At 45.6% G+C, this 13,219-nt stretch overlaps 2 non-coding genes across 2 annotated transcripts; one reads left to right on the forward strand and one right to left on the reverse strand.

Moving 5' to 3' along the window:
* Positions 1-291: 291 nt before the first annotated feature.
* Positions 292-364, forward strand: trnak-cuu (transfer RNA lysine (anticodon CUU)). Its single transcript has one exon. It is a non-coding gene; the product is annotated as a tRNA-Lys (tRNA).
* Positions 365-4,604: 4,240 nt separating this feature from the next.
* On the reverse strand, positions 4,605-4,676 carry trnae-uuc (transfer RNA glutamic acid (anticodon UUC)). The gene has a single exon. It is a non-coding gene; the product is annotated as a tRNA-Glu (tRNA).
* Between the last annotated feature and the right edge of the window lie 8,543 nt (positions 4,677-13,219).

Below are 13,219 nucleotides of genomic sequence, written 5' to 3' on the forward strand. Positions count from 1 at the left end.
CAGCCTGATGATCTCTAGGTTCTCCTTTGAGTGGTTCCCTCTGGGAGAGTTCTCTCTCTGTAACTTGTGTGTGTGTTTGCTCGAATCCTGTTTCTCCTTGACAGCACTTTAGTGTTTTTACCACTGGTGTCTCATCTGTGGTTCACCTTTTATTTGACTTCTTTGTCAAAGATGAAGGTGTTTGTGGTCATTCACCAATCATGTGATGGCTCATGTGACTGTGAGTCTGATGAAGAGCTTGTAGCGTCTCTCACTCTGATCACTTCAGGCTATTGAAGCTACTCAGGTGTAGCCTGACTAGCTCAGTCGGTAGAGCATGAGACTCTTAATCTCAGGGCCGTGGGTTCAAGCCCCACGTTGGGCGTTCATCTTGAACATCCCTGCTTGTTCTCTCACTTTCTGCAGCTGTGATTGGGAATTGTAAGAAAAATCACTGAATAAACAACACAAACACAGACTGTGTCTGAAGTTCCACACCTGCACCCGACTCAGAATGAAAAAACCAGTGTGTTCTCAATTGTATCCACTGTCAATCCTGATTCTGGAGAAATTTCTTCATATGTATTGATGGACGCGAGCCAAGCAGAAATTTCCCACAATGCCATAGTGTTTGGTCAGTGTTGAGCAGGCGTCAGTCTGACAATGATGTCATATTATAATGTCATCACCTGACCAGACCCAAAAGTAGGCTCAGGTATCAGTTTCTTCTCAATGCTAATGTCTGCTAGCTTAGTCTGCTACTTTGATGGCTCTGCCTGCTCAAAGGTCCAGACCCCTGGATGTGGTGGTTCCTACCTGAACGTAGATTCTGTCAGCTCATGTTGTTAAATCAACTCACCAGGAACACCAGTAGATTTCAATGGACTGACAATAAGTCTCATTGAATGGGTGTCTCGTCCAACGAGAAACAATCAGTCTCAGGTTGAAGCTCATCAATGAGGTCTTGTGGATCAGTGGCTTGCATGAATGAATGAGTTGGAAGACTTCTTGGAAATTAAAGAGGATTTAATACAATTAAGAAAACCCTTAAGACAGAGTGATAATTCCAGCAGAGTAATTAAGGCCCATATTGAGTAGCAGGTATGAATTAGCCTGGATTTATCTGAGCTTCAAGTAGACGTCAAAGAGGCAGGTGGAAAGGTGTGTAGGATGAACGATAGTGACCTCCAACCAAATGAAGAGGACTGAGTGGAGGCTGACCAGCTCTACGGAGTCAGGCGGAGTTTGGCAGCGAGACAGGAGTCCAGGCCTGAATCGGTGTGTGGCAGCACAGACAGCTGTGAGCTGTCATCCCTAATTGGCAATTGCACAGCCACCCACCGGAGGCGCCCTCACTCATAAGAGGCGATTCCCTCCCTGCCCCATCTCTCTCTCTCTCTCTCTCTCGCTGCTCCTGACGGGTGACGTCATTTCCGCGCCGGATGTTTTGCTTCGGACAGGTAACGCGGCTTGTCTGCTCACCTGCTGCTCTTGGCTCACGTAGCACTGAGCTAATGATTGTGTATTGTGCTGCAGAGCGGCCGATTTGGTAATGAGAGTCCTGCCAAGTGACATCACTGACATGAATGGATGACTTCAGTCACGTGACTGGATGACTTCAGTCACATGACCCAAACAGTGACCATCAGTCTCCCTCCAATCCTGTACTTGGGTAAACAACAAAAACAGAGTAAAAGTCTCTGGCAACATATTTGTTTCCTGTAGGGTTTCTTCATGTATGTGTGGTGTACTTGCTCTCCCAGAGGACTGCCATCTTTGTTCTGTGGGCTGACATGTTTTAGTGTCAGCACAGGTCATAGCGCTGAGACTGAACTCTCATTCTCCTCCAAGTAGTATTTCCACCTCACACTCCTGCAGATATTCAAGTGAACAGGGAACACAAATTTATGCTCAACTTCTCCTGTGTATTCATCCACAGTCACTAAACAACAACCAAACCAAACAAAAGGGGTTTGCTAGCATGGCGATCAGCTGTAGTTCACCATCTTATCCAGGTCACATGACTCAGGAGTAGCGTGGCCGTCTGGCAACCAAAGGGTGGCTGGTTTGATCCTCACTTTCTCCAGTGACCATGTCAAAGTGTCCTTGAGTAAGAGACTGAACCCCTAAATACTTCTGATGAGTAGGTTGGCTCCTTGCATGGCAGCCTTCAGCATCAGTGTGTGAGTGTGTGTGAATGAGAGGACATTGTTCAGCTCCTTGAGTGCTGCTGAGGTAGAAAGGCTCTGTACAAACTGAGTCCTTTTACCATTTCTTTCCTGCTTCTAGCAGCACTGTTGTCACTTCCTGTGACCGTGGAGGGAAGGGGTCCCCCTTCAGAATAAGTTTTATATCATTATGTTACTTCCTCTTCAACATGCCTTTAGCAGACCAACTCAGTGAACAGCTCAGTGAGGTAGTGTAGCCGAGCAGTCTAAGGCGCTGGATTAAGGCTCCAGTTCAAATCCCACCACTGCCATCATGTCCCAGGTCGCTGGAGAGGTGTGGCAGGTCTCTCGCAGCCTTTCCTTTCACTTCCACAGGTATCTTCAAACCTGTGACCAAAAGAAGAAGTAGGTCCTGAAAACTCTCCAGCTGGTCCAGAACACTGTGGCCCGCGTGTTGACTAGAACTAGTAGAAGAGACCATGTCTCTCCTGTACTGGCTTCTCTGCATGGCTCCCTGTCACATTCAGAATAGAATTCTAAATTCTCCTTCTACCATCAAAGTCCTCAACAGTCAGGCTCCTTCCTACCTGACAGAGCTCCTAGTCCCCTATTATCCAGCTAGAACCCTTTGCTCCCAGGATGCAGGGTTACTGGTGGTTCCTAGAGTTCTAAAAGTAGAATGGAGCCAGAGCCTTCAGCTATCAGGCTCCCCTCCTGTGGAACCGTCTCCCAGTTTCAGTGCTCACAGTGGTCCTCAGTGAGCTCAGGGAGCTTGTGAGGATAACCAGACACATGAAAAACTAGAGGGAACATTGGCTGGAGCTCAGTGTCTCCTGATGTACATGGCAGGGCAGCTGCTGCTGATGTCATCAAAATGAGCCCTGGAATCACAAGGTTTGCTGTGACGAGAGGCAGTGACATCAAGACATGTTTGGAGCTGTTTATGGTTGATGGTTCTGTTCATGCCACTGTCACTACAAAGAGTCAGCATTGCTGTGACAAACCTCAAAGGAAAAAAAGTCCATGGTGACAAGTGGAAAGACATTGATGAGGGACACCTGGATGCTTCTATTGGTGTTCTTCTTCTTCCTGGAGTGTTCAGATCCTGCAGTGAGGCCACTGATCGTCTCTGGGACGCATCGACAGGCAGAAATATTTTCCCGGCCACAAGGCCACTTCAGAACTTTCAACGAACATCAAGAGTCCTCAGATTTGACGACAGAGACACCGGAGCAAGAACTGACAAGCTTGCCCCCATTGGGGATGTCTGGGAAAGATGGGTGCAGCTCCTTGCACCAACATTCAACCCAGGGCCAGAGGTGAGAGTGGATGAACGTCTTGTCCCTTTCTGAGGAAAATGCCCCTTCCAGCAGTCCATGCCCAGTAACCAGGAAGGACGGCAGAGCAGAGTTTGTGTTCTGGCTTGTTCTGCTTTTCATTTAGTGTTTATATTAAAGTTCTGTTGCTGAAAAAAAGACTTTTATGCCAAACCCAAAGGTTCATTTTATCATTTTTTTAATTGAAATCGAGGGTTTACTGACTAAAAAAAGGTCCAGAGGCCCACAACAAAATATTCAAATCAATATTTCCATGGATAAGGAAGCCTACCAAGGAAACCAAGAGATGGAAACAACTTGGATGATAGAAAATTGTTTTTAGTGAATTTTACAGCTGATTGAAGATGTGGGTCAAAACTGACCGTTACCATAGAGATGGGAACAGAAAACTCAAATGGAAGCTCAAAAGGGGACTTAGCTCCAATGGTAGAGTGCTAGCTTAGCATGTGGGAGGTAGAGGGATCCATGCCCTCCTTCTCAGAATACTTCAGCTTGGTCTGTTGATCAGAGGAGCTGCTGGGTGATGAATGCTGATGTTTGTCCACTGCTGTGATAAAGTGTCCCCTGTTACTGAGATGAAGATGAACACCTGCTCAGGTCAAAGCTGCAATCAAACCAGGGACTCTGAACCACACACAGTGAAGGAGTTTGTCCTGCAGGTTGATGGATGCTTATTAAGTTCTATCTTTGATCAAATATAAGAAATGTAAAATAATTCAACATTGATTGCATTTCCCTCCTTTCTTTGTTGCCCTCAGACTTTCTGAGAACTGTAGGAGGAACTGCTCTCTGTTCTGTGTTTCTTCTGCTCAGTGGAGGAAGGAACGAAGGACCGGAGCTCTAAGATTTTCAGTTCCTACATCAGTGAACAGACTTTCTGTGCTGCAAGGAACCAAAGCTACTAAGGAGGATTACAGAGTTTGGGAGTCAGTGACTTAATAGAGTCTAACTAAGGGTTGAACCTGAATGAGACAGTCACCCTTCAACATGGGGCCATGGCAGAGTGAACCAAGAACACTACAATGGGGGTGAGAGTGGAGCCATGATGGATTCACAGTTCATCACCTCCACCATCATGTGGACCACCTGATCACCTCTCCCTCAACCTCTAAATAACTCATTCCCTGACCGGGAATCGAACCCGGGCTGCGGCGGTGAAAGCGCCGAATCCTAGCCACTAGACCATCAGGGACCACATTGAGCTCTCCAACAACAGAGACTATAGACAATGACTCAAGAACACAGGACTCTGTTGTCCCAGCTTGAGATGCAGAGGGTCCACCAAGACCACCAGACACCTCAGCCTCCTAAAGACAGTCCACCCCCAGGATCCTGCCCCCCTCTGCTCCAACTCAGCCCTCCATTCATAACTGACTTTGTCTCAGTCTCTTCACAATGCCAGTCACTGAAACACTGACAATGTGATGGGGGCTTCCTGTCTTTATTAAATTTTCTTCAAAGGATCCCGTGTGTCTTCTTTCTCTCTGTCTGTACTGGAGTGTGGTACCAGGCCCAGCTTGAATGGGTGACTGTGTCTGAGTGGGTCGAGGCTGGGCTGCAGGTATTGGGAGGTTAGAACCCATCTGTGAGGCTCCAGGTGGAGCGATCACCTGTGAGGGTCCAGGGACAGCAGGAAGCTGCACAGATGGTAAAGACATGGAGGGGAGACAGGTGGTGCTGGAGCAGTGACAGGAAGTGTCTGGCATTTTGGTTCATCCTGTGAGCTGACGTGAGGTTGTGGTTTTGCCTCCAGCCTCACCTCCTCATCAGTGTTCAAAAGGTTCAAAGGTGAAAAAATGGGATTCAACCAAACAGCTGGAATGAAGAGTTGGTAAAACTTGCAGAGCTGCAGGGAGCTGGACAGGTCTCACCGTGGGGGGATTTGTCCCACAGATCCTGCTGAAGTGGCTCCTCCTCCTGAGACCTGCAATGCTGGCTGGACCTTTGGAAAAAGAACACAACAAATCTTCATAAACATTTACTTCAGCAGGAACACACAAGAAGGTGGGACTGGTTCCTTTTTCATGTTCACTATTTTGTTGTCTTGGTTCATGTTTTGGTTGTCAAAGTTAATTCTGAATATTTGTGGAAAGTTCGCCTGCCTTTACTTGTACCAATACTTCCTTTAGTAACAAATTAAAAAGCTCAAGCTAAACTTCAGTCAGGACAACCATTCTTTCTCATTCTTCGGCCTCTATTTTATGTCCATGACCATCCTGTCTGTCACCTTTGGTGATGGAGACATCAGTTGATGACATCAGCAACGGTCCTCAACCCAACTGCCTCTGCCAGAAGTGAGCTGTCATCTGTCTCAGGGGACACAGTCGGGTGGACCGGGGCGGATGAGGGCCTGCTGCTTCCTTGAAATATTTCTAAATATTTCAGTTGCAACTGTATAGTGATGGTGGCTCAGTTTAGAGCTGTCAATCAATGTTAATAACTGATCTTAACATCTGGAGATTATTTTAGGAACACAAATACTTTTACTTCATTCTGAGGATGAGCAGACGTTCAATATAATTCTCATTTCCTGGTCAAAGACTCCTGCTAGTCAGAGAGGATCTGGACTGGATTGGAAAGCTTCTGAGAGGAAAACCTTCACTCTGGACAGGACTGAGAACGGAGCAGCCTCAGCTTCCTGGAGCCTGACTTGCCTCTGTGGTCTAAGGTTGTGTGGGCTGACATCACAGTGAAACTACTGAGATCACAGAGCCTTTGAGATCACAGGCTGACTTCCTTTTTATCCCTAAAATGAAGAATAAAAATGTTGTGTCTGTGTTTGTGTTGCTGCATCAGTTAAACAGTGACTCTGACAGAGGGGATGTAGCTCAGTGGTAGAGCGCATGCTTTGCATGTATGAGGCCCCGGGTTCAATCCTCTGCATCTCCAGCTGGTCCTTTGGAGCCTTCATCTTATCAGCTAAATTGATCACATAAATGTGACAACAGTTGGTAACAAACTAGCAGAAGAGAAACCAGTCTGTTGCATATCAAAGTATTTGTAGCTGGGTCAGTGTGACTGTGAGCCTTCATAGCCAGCATGAAGGAGCTGGTTTTATCTTTGCTGGGGAAATCCCACACACAGCTGCTCTCGGTTCCAAATGTGTGTGTCCTCACTCCTCCGTCCTCCTGCTGCCCTCAGAATACAGACACAATTCAACCTGGCAAGTTTGGAGCATAGAAGTGCTCCTGAAGAGATGTGTGTCAGCCCACAGCTGGCTGTTCTTACCTGGAACCTCAAGATGAAACTGCTTCCACAGATTGCAAATGAATCTGATGTTGACTTTTGGACAAATCACCTGTTCATCAGTTCATCATCACTTCCATCCATTTTCTACTGCTTATCTTGTTATAGAAAGGAGTCTATCTGCTGTGTGACTGAGGCAGTTACTGTGAGCTGCTGCATGTCTCAGTGTGTGTGTGGGGGGGGGGGGGGGGCTGTGTGTGACTGGTCGGCTGCCAAGGATTATTGATGAGATCAATCATGATCAGCTCAGAGATCACGGCACAGAAGAAGGAGACTTTTTGATTTTTGGGGGTTCAGTTTCTAAGTCAGACACATCATCACAATTTGAAGTTTTCCTCCAGTAAAAAACAAAACAACACAAAACCAAACAAAAACATGATTTGACTTTTGATGTCTACCTTTTTTGGAAATTGTGAGTCCAACAAGCAGGAGGCCGTTTGAGCTTGGAAACTGTGAAGCATCACCAGTAACTGCTGGTTAATTTACAGTTGTTTCCTCCAAAAAGTTTAAAATGAACTCAATGCTGAATCCCTCGTCGTCATCACTGAGCTGCAGAACTGGTCCATGCAGGAGGCTGAGCAGGTCTTCCTCTCTGGTCCAGTGTCTCAGCACAGGTCAGAGTAGAGAATTAAAACATGAACACAAATCTTTATCAGCTGTTTACTGATATCAGTGACTACCTTCAAGTAAGAGTGTTAGTGAATGGACCCTTTTTAAAGTTTATGTTATAATGTTTGAAAAATGATGCTCACAAAAACACAATAAAAGTGTTTGTGCTAAAATGATTCCAGTAGATTTTATTGCCATTTTAATAGTTCAAGCATATTTTGATGACATTGTTTGATGTCATGACTCTCAGTTACTTTAGCAGGACCATCGTGACATGAAATCTTCCTCATCATCCCATATCGACCCTCAACCCCTCACACAGAACCAGGAGCCCTCAACTGAAGGAACCTTTAAAACTGAGAAGTTGGACAGAAAGCAGTATTTTGGTGGAACGAACCTTTAAAACTATAAATTAGAAAGTATTTTGGTGGAATGAACCTTTAAAACTATAAATTAGAAAGTATTTTGGTGGAACGAACCTTTAAAACTATAAATTATAAAGTATTTTGGTGGAATGAACCTTTAAAACTATAAATTAGAAAGTATTTTGGTGGAACGAACCTTTAAAACTATAAATTAGAAAGTATTTTGGTGGAACGAACCTTTAAAACTATAAATTAGAAAGTATTTTGGCGGAATGAACCTTTAAAACTATAAATTAGAAAGTATTTTGGTGGAATGAACCTTTAAAACTATAAAAAAAAGTATTTAGGAGGAATTGGAATAAACCTTTAATACTACAGTGAGAAAGGAGTCATTTGCTATCATCTAATTCGATAGGTGGCGCTGTCACCAAAAAACAAAAGTCCAACAAATGCATTTTATCATCCAATTCAGTAGGGGGTGCTGTGGGGTCCTGGAACTGCAGCTCTCTGGTGCTGCTGTGGGGTCCTGGAACTGCAGCTCTCTGGTGCTGCAGGATCTCCTCTTGAAAAGCCTCACAGTTCAGAGTCGTTCCAGAATCTAGGAGCAGAAACCAAAGTCTCCTACGACGAGGATGGGATTCGAACCCACGCCTGCAGAGCTCAATGGATCAGCAGTCCATCACCTTAACCACTCGGCCACCTCATCTCCTGACCACCATGATGTGCTGCTTTCTCTGAGCCTTTGAAACAGCTGAACTCTTTGGAGCCCATTTGTCAGAAATGGACCCAGCAGGAGCCACTGAACACAACTCTGACATCATCAGGCTTCTTCCCAGCAGCTTGGTGCTCCAGAAGGAAGAATCCAGACCATCGCTACATCATCAGAGTGAACACCAGCTGATGTTGACCAGTTTAACAAGCCTTTGACTGCTAAATGACATCCAAGCTCAGATTCTCTTGTCCTGGTAGAACAAGTCAGTGTTGAAGAAGATGAGAGGACCAGACTTTTTCATCCAATGCTGGAACAGCGTTAGACTGAAGGTCTGAAGGTCCCTGGTCTGGTCCAGGTTTCAACAGGGGACCAGCATCAGCCAGCATTTAAATGTGGACAGCAGTGGAGGTGAAGCCCACATCAAGGAAACCAGCCTCCTATCACTGTCCTGTGCTGAGTTTCTTTAAAAAAAAGTGAGACAACCTCAAGAGTTTCTGTTTCCTGTGTTGGACTTTGCCTCAGAGAATCAGAGCCAATCAGAAGCTTGTTGGTCTTGGATGCTGGTCATCAGGAGCAATGAGGGGCTCAGTGTCTTGCTCAAGGACACTTCAACATGGTCACCAGCTGAAGTGAGAACTGAACCAGCAACTCTGCTAGACGGCCACTCTGCCTCCAGGCCGTGCCCCCCGAACCTGAATCATCATGATGTCATTATTTGTTGCTTTAATTCACCAAATGTGTGACGTGGTGAGTTTGTCAGGAGTTTAAAGACCAAAGTTGTGAACACACAGAGAAGTAAACCTGTCAAAGCTGCTTCACTTGATGAGTGAAACTGAGGAACTGATAGAAGAGCAACAAAGAAAATGGAGTCAGAAGGTCGTCTTCTTCACCGCTCAGTCACAACACTGACACACACACACACACACACACACACACACACACACACACACACACACACACACACACAAATAGTTTGTCTTTGAGAGAGGCCAAAAAATGTTTGACTGTGCTGACATGAACTTTCATTGTCTAATTTCAGTCTCCTACAAAAGTGTGTGAATGTGGTCGTTGTGGCCGAGTGGTGAAGGCGATGGACTAGAAATCCATTGGGGTCTCCCTGCTCAGGTTGGAGTCCTGCCAACAACGTTGAACTGTTGACAATTTAAATTTGACTCATTTTTCCTCCACACTGTCCTTCATCACAGCATTTAACATCAGGACTGCTCCCAGATCAGCTCCATGACCTCATCCCTGCACCAGAGTACCGCCCAAGTTCATCAAAAACGGCCAAGCATAAATATATAATATGTATATAATGTGAACACACCTGTACAGGTGCGTTAACGTGCTTAATAATAGAGAATGAATGAAGGGTGCGTTCAGAGTGGAGTGCAGTACCACAGTCAGGCCAGCAGGTGGGGCTTTCTTTGGTGCTGTCTACCTAATTGCGGTGTCTGTGCTCTGCCAGCAGAGGTCGTGCTTCACCACCAATCTTCTAGGGTGTCTGAGTGGTGCCGCCATGTTTAGGTCGTAGCAGGAGGACGTAGGTTGGTACTTGGCAGTTCGGACGTAGCGAAAGTCACGTTATGAATGGAGGGCTGAGTTGGAGCAGAGGGGGCAGGATCCTGGGGGTGGACTGTCTTTAGGGGGCTGAGGTGTCTGGTGGTCTTGGTGGACCCTCTGCATCTCAAGCTGAGACCACAGAGTCCTGTGTTCTTGAGTCATTGTCTATAGTCTCTGTTGTTGGAGAGCTCAGTGTGGTCCCTGATGGTCTAGTGGCTAGGATTCGGCGCTCTCACCGCTGCGGACCGGGTTCGATTCCCGGTCAGGGAATGAGTTATTTAGAGGTTGAGGGAGAGGTGGTCAGGTCGTCCACATGATGGTGGAGGTGATGAACTGTGAGTCCATCATGGCTCCACTCTCACCCCCATTGTAGTGTTCTTGGTTCACTCTGCCATGGCCCCATGTTGAAGGGTGACTGTCTCATTCAGGTTCAACCCTTTGTTAGACTCTATTAAGTCACTGACTCCCAAACTCTGTCATCCTCCTTAGTAGCTTTGGTTATTGATGATCTGCAATGGTTCGTGGGGGTGGAGCCTATCCCAGCAGCCCTCAGGTGAGGGGCGGGGTTTATCCTGGACAGGTCACCAGTCCATGGCAGGGCCAACACATAGAGACAGATTGATTATAAAAATGTTCATCCCCAGTTTGAAGTTAGAGACAGGATTTAAGTCTGGAAGGTTTTTGTCTTCAATTTAATTCAAAGTGTTGTAAACTGTTTCTAACAAACTCTGCTGTTCAACAGTCAAAATGTTTTCTAACCAAGCTGAATGCTCTCATATACTTTTTAAAGTTGAGTTCCTTTCATGTCCTCCTGAGATCAAAGACAGAATTCTAGGTACAAATAAATACACTATCAAAGCCCTGATGACATCATCATCAATTCTGACTTTGATCTGGAGGCTCTTGCTTTCTTGCTTCAAATAAAAAACGTTGTTCCAGGGAAAAGTCTGCACATAAACACACACACACACACACACACACACACACACACACACACACACACACACATACACACACGCACACGCACACACACACACACACACACAGCCTGTCTTCAGTATAAAATGGTCTGTCACGTTCTCTCACGTTGGAAGATTTCTCTGACTCCATTGTGAATACAGAGATTCTTCATCTGCCACCTGAGTCTTGATCCACTGATTCCTCTGATCCACCTCTTTCTGCTCCAACAAGGCTGACATGGATCAGGTGGGTCCATGTCATCCAATCAGGAGGTTTCTCCTCTCAGTTAATTTTCTTCATCCCAGTTTAGATTGATTCTTCTCAGCCTGATGAAGGAGCATCTGATCAGGTGTTTGGCTGCTTGTTGGTTGTAATTCCATAGATTTTAATCTCAGATGTTATAGAATTAATAAGAACATCTTAAAGACCTTTGTCCAACACTTGAAACTCTCCTGTCTGTCCAGGCCCAACTGGCCTTTGGTAGTGAGGTGGTGGATGCATGTGAATGAAATGAGGCTGGTGTTGCTGTGAGGAGCCACTAGAGGGAGACACCTGTCGTTCCTCCCAGCTGACAATGAGGCTTCACAGCTGCATTTGAAGCTGTCCTTTATTGGTCCCAACTGTCTTGAGCTCAGGGGCCAAACTCACCAACAACACTTCCTCCTGGTCATGTGGTCTGTTTGTCAGGAGATTCCCAATCCAAAGTTGTTGACACACAAGAGAAGAAAACACGTCAAAGTTTGTTCATTTTTATGAATCAAACTGAAAATGAACAGAAGAGTGACAGTGAAAATGGATTCAAAAATAATGAATAATCATGAATAATGAATAAATACTCAGAATTTACTGGCATTTGACTGCATTTTGTGGTTAATCAGTAGATGAAAGAGGAACATATATATTCTATACATGTGATGTACGTACGTGGCTGTGGACAAAAGCGTCTGCTCAATGAAATTGTAGGATTGTAGAATTCTATAAATGTAGAATATAATTGTAGAAATGCTCTCTGTCACCACCCCCAACGTCTGTGCCAGGGTCTCTGGCCAGTGGTCAATGGCTCATATCACCTGCCCAGGATGGATCCAGCTTGCTTGTCTTTGTAATTCTGCACTTATTAGAGACCTGGAAACAAAGGAATGCTGAAAAAGAGAAAATAGGACCTCACACAAATGGGCTTGTGACAGAAATTAAGATCATTTTGTGAATATCCATCCTCTTCAAATGTGTGTGTGAATGTGGTCGTTGTGGCCGAGTGGTGAAGGCGATGGACTAGAAATCCATTGGGGTGTCCCTGCTCAGGTTGGAGTCCTGCCAGCAACGTTAAACTGTTGATGTTCCATGTCAGGGTGAACGTCCTACCTGTGCCTGATTCAGTGTGGTGGCTCACACCTGAATTTATCCAAACTAGCTAACTTCTTAACACCAATCTACACAGTTTGAATCATCAAAACCTCAAACTGAAGTAAGAATTTTCAATTCTCTCATCCACAACAATCCTCATCAATAAAATCTGGAAGAAGGAACCTCAGAAAGTCTGCAGGAGAACGTAGACGAGTGCTGCCACCGACCCGTCGTGGGGAGGACCGGTAACGTGGCGACCCCACTTCCCAAAAGAAGCCGACCGTCCAGCCCACCCTCATCACCCAATAAGGACCTCGGGGACATCCTGGACTCAGTTGACAGGAAACTAACAAGTTTCGATGCTGGACTCTCGTGGAAATCCTCCACAAAGAGCCTCCATGAGTCTCTGGGACTCAGCCAGCAAAAGGTGGCTTCACTGGCCGCTAGAAATCAAGCCCTTCAAGCCTCCAGCCTCCCATCACTGTTTCCTCCCTCTCAAATATGTATCCTGAAATATGGATTTGAGTCTTTAGATGCTGTAACCTCCAAAGATCATATTCTTATTGACCCTCCCCCTTCTTTGTTCCACCATGGAAAGAGGAGAACTCTATTCTAGTTTAGTGGATGAACATAGAGGGACTACACCTGGATCTCTGTGTTTAACAAACAATTGAGTTAAACATCAGGAGTCATGAGTTTGCTCAAAACTAATGACTTGGACTGAGTTCAATGAGTTCATAGCCAACAATTCTCCATCAGCAAGCACATCCTGCAACAGTGGTGATAAAAACCTTCCTTTTAACAGGCAGGAACGTCGAGCAGATCCAGGATCAGTGGGGACGAGGTTACAAACAAAGGTACCTCAAAACCTCAAAATAATGCTACAGTGATGTCGGAAGAATTGCTCATGATCTCAAAATGATGCGACAGTAATGG

Source organism: Aulostomus chinensis, chromosome 1 (assembly GCF_037954235.1).
Source record: "Aulostomus chinensis isolate RoL2024-O1b breed Wild chromosome 1, RoL_Achi_v1.0, whole genome shotgun sequence".
Classification (NCBI taxonomy): Eukaryota; Metazoa; Chordata; class Actinopteri; order Syngnathiformes; family Aulostomidae; genus Aulostomus; species Aulostomus chinensis.